General features: G+C 45.1%; 1 long non-coding RNA gene across 1 annotated transcript in view; it reads right to left on the reverse strand.

Moving 5' to 3' along the window:
• The window catches only part of LOC310806451, a 10029-nt gene extending 6917 nt beyond the window's left edge, over nucleotides 1–3112 (reverse strand). Inside the window, exon 1 of the long non-coding RNA XR_014554285.1 lies at nucleotides 3041–3112. This is a non-coding gene — a long non-coding RNA (uncharacterized lncRNA). The remainder of the gene's footprint in view (nucleotides 1–3040) is intronic.
• Between the last annotated feature and the right edge of the window lie 892 nt (nucleotides 3113–4004).

Here is a 4004-nt window from a genome sequence, read left to right on the forward strand (position 1 = left end):
CACAAGGAACTATTCCTTGAAAGAACGTTCTCAGAACACACATAAACTTGACAAATGAATGTTACAAGGTTAATCTAACCCTAAACGTACAAGGAATACACTGGGAACCAAAATCTGTTAGCTGGGGCGTGTGTACTGAGAGTGCCTAGCATGTGGTCTGCCAAGTGCTAACAGCTGCAGAGCGACTGGTTTGACTAGCGGGAGACTGAGGGGAGGTCAGGATACATTCTAGGAAAGCCCAGGGAAGGAGTGAGAGAGGAGAAGGATCTGAGCATACATACAGTACAGTAACTAACACAAAGCAGCATCCCACTGACGCAACACAGACCAGCTCAAACTAGTGGAAAAGGAAAACATTGGCTTGCTTTCTCAATTTGAACCACAATGCAGTGCACAGATTTCAGTATGCACATACACTGTATACTCTGAATATACAGTATGACCAGCCATGTTTTTCTGACCTGCTATGTATATTTGCTCAAATAAATCATATTATTATCAATTACAAACAATGAGAGAATTCATTGCAGTGCATTCAGAATTAAGAATTAACATACACTACCCATCGAGGACAGTGAGAGAGAGAGAGAGAGAGAGAGAGAGCAGGCAAGCGAGTGCAAGGCTGAGAGAGAAAGAACAGAGTGATGAATCACATTCACTGTGCTCCGCAGCACTGTCAGTTGAAGTACACGACCATATAAGGACAGCGGAGGAACTAGACCAGGAAATGTGGAGTCCTCCGAGGAACCACGTGATTTCGAGTATTCTGATGCCCCCACAGACAGACACACACACACACACACACACACACACACACACACACACACACACACACACACACACACACACCACACACACACACACACACACACACACACACACACACACACACACACCAAATAAAGGGACCACATTTGAACATTATATTTTAGATGGCCAATAAGAACAATTGAAATTTGAAGACAAGATAATAACCATGAGTGCTTAATTTGAACATAATATTTATCTGTTGCAATACTTTTGGTGTCATGAAATAGGTGGACTATGCATAGAAATTGTTCATCATTTCTAAATAGTGAAACCAACATGTGCACAAATACCCTCAAATCAAAGCTAACCTCATAGTAATGGTTTGATTTAGAGTATAGAGCTAAAAGAAGAAAAATTGCTTCACTGTGCCGATTGTGGAGGGCACTGTATTTGACATCATGTGACATTCAGTAAGTTGTATATGCAAGAGCATACAGTGTATGTGTGTGTGTGTGTGTGTGTGTGTGTGTGTGTGTGTGTGTGTGTGTGTGTGTGTTGTTGTCCATGTTATCCGAGTGTTGTCTGTCCTTGGCTGGTACAGAGAACAGGACAGTGTGGCTGGGATAGGCAGAGGCATGCGTAGTGAAATGACATGGAGCCGCTGACGGTCAAGGCAGTGGCTGACGTCTCAGAGCTCAGAGACAACGCATCGCGGCTGGGCAGAGAGCCACTCTGCCTGCCCATGCTCCAGCCCTGTCTCCAGGGAGCAAACCTTGAGACATACAGTACATGACAAGATAGTGCATACAGTACATAGCTTGATTGCCCAGGAACTATGGGACTCTGACAGTACAGTATCTACATTCTTCTCTGTAGGGCTTTAGGACAGTTCAGACAGGCAGCACAGTCTTTGAATCGGTTATCTGATTTTGAAAACCTGGTTTCCCATTGTGTGTGTGTGTGTGTGTGTGTGTGTATGTGTGTGTGTGTGTGTGTGTGTGTGTGTGTGTGTGCGCGTGTGTGTGTGCGCGCGCGCGTGTGTGTGTGTGTGTGTGTGTGTGTGTGTGTGAGTGTGTGTGCGCGTGTATGTGGGTGTGGGTGTAGGTGTGGGTGTAGGTGTGGGTGTGTTTTGGGGGGTTGCTTTACTAGCATCATTGTAGGTAAACCAGACAAAAAAAAAACATTGTTGGCCTTTGGCCTTCAAAAGATGTTGACCTTTTCTCTCTCACTGTAAATACTGACTGCAACAGAGTCACAACAGTTAACCTCAACCTCATGGAATCCCTTTCCTCTACGGATATCACATTTGAGGTCATGTAAAGCACTGAGCCGGCAGGCAAAGCCCACTCACAACGTCACGACGACCACGGTAGAATCTTCCTCGATGATGTACGGTAGCAAGTCAACCACACACACTCACACTCAGCACCCCCCCCTCACCACACCCACACAAAACCTTACTCTACAGTAACAGACATCTACACACACACACACACACACACACACACACACACACACACACAAACACACACACACACACACAATTTAGTTCTCCCTCACACTACTGTAAAATCGTTCTCTTCTGTGTATTAAATCAACCGCACTCTCTTTCTCTCTCCTTCTCTCCCTCTCTCTGTTATCCACCCACGCGCAAGGCAATCCCCCTCTGTAGGGTGGCACGTCATTCTCAGTACAATACTACACCGCTTTACACTCACACCCCCGCTGCTTGTTACCCAACGTACTGCTGGCTCACCTCTACGCACAAGGGGGGCCTGAGTGTGAGAATGACACCCACACACACATACACACACACACACACACATTCTCTCAGTGTTGATATCAGCATGCTATACTGCTCGTGTTCTCTGCCATCTGCCACTACTGTCAGGCCACTCAGCATGTCACAGCAATGAGGAAGCTCAAACAGGGCAAGAGACCTAGACCCATCATTCTTACATACTGTATGAGCCACTGGACAAGAGAGTCCTGCAATTGAATTCTACTGTTAGGGTCATATAATGCAATGAAATTGCAACCCTTGCTCTACACAGCTGTTATGCAGAGAAGAGTGACGAAGCTCATAAGGAAATGCAACATTGTAGGTTCATGCCTGGAGACCACAAAATGACCGACACTCAGCATGATAGCTAGTGCTAGTGCCACAAGCACATTGTTTGAAGACAAAAAACTGATTAATACATCACTTAGTCTAAACAGGTATAGCTCAATTTTACCATCTCCCCAATAGCTGACTGAGGGGATAAGAGGTAAACCGAAAGTCACTCACTCTGATTCTCTCAGTTCATCGACTATCATTCATGCTGTCCTCTGTGTCCCTGGCTCTCCAGCTCAACCTGTGTCACCTTCCACCAGGTCAGGCAGTTTACAGGTAAACACAGCCTCGGCACATACTTCCTGTGCCTCACTTATCTGGGTCCCGACTGCACCCGGTGGCATGTATACTTGGCACGCATACATATAGAAGGAGATATAACAACGATAGATGTATGAAAATACTGAACTAGTGTAATACAATTGCAAACTATACTCGCATGCACAGTTTTATACGTGAAGGCAGCGAAAAGGTCTGTGTAGAAAGTACAGCAAAACTAGACCAGCAAAACATGGCATTCAATGTTCATGCATGCCAATGAAATTATGTTTGAAAAAAAGTACTGCAAAAGTACAAGACATTGTATCAAACGCCAAGTATAATTTATGCATAGTAGTAAATAATTATGCATTATTGTACACAGTACTATATGATTTTAAGTGACAATACATACTGACAGACAACAGAGAGGTGGTTGGGGGGGGGGGGGTTCAAAAGCTGGAAAACTATCCAGGCCCCTTCTCCTCATTCATATCAGTGCTTTTCATGATGCTTTCAAACTGTTGGACAAGCAGATAAAAAGGTAATACAGTAGCTAGCCCAGCTACTATATCTTTGAGCTGAGTTACATTGTTTATTGCTATGAAGAGCTTTCAATACAGAAAGCCCAAGGCACCTGCTATGTGTGGTGTGTTAATGCTTGGCTGGAACAAAGCCTGCACTCACACTGGCTCTTGCAGATTGTCCATGATTGCCCACCCCTGACCTAGAAGGTATAGTAGGAGCTTGGTATTAGGCCAATGTGTCAAAGTACTCATTTGTTTCTTCAACCTGCAGTTCCTTTCCCAGCTGCCGACTACGCCATATGCCCATCATTTCTTCCTCCTCCTCCTCCTCCTCCTCCTCCTCCTCCTCCCCC

The sequence above is a fragment of the Argentina silus genome (assembly GCF_951799395.1).
Source record: "Argentina silus genome assembly, chromosome: 6".
NCBI classification, from domain to species: domain Eukaryota; kingdom Metazoa; phylum Chordata; class Actinopteri; order Argentiniformes; family Argentinidae; genus Argentina; species Argentina silus.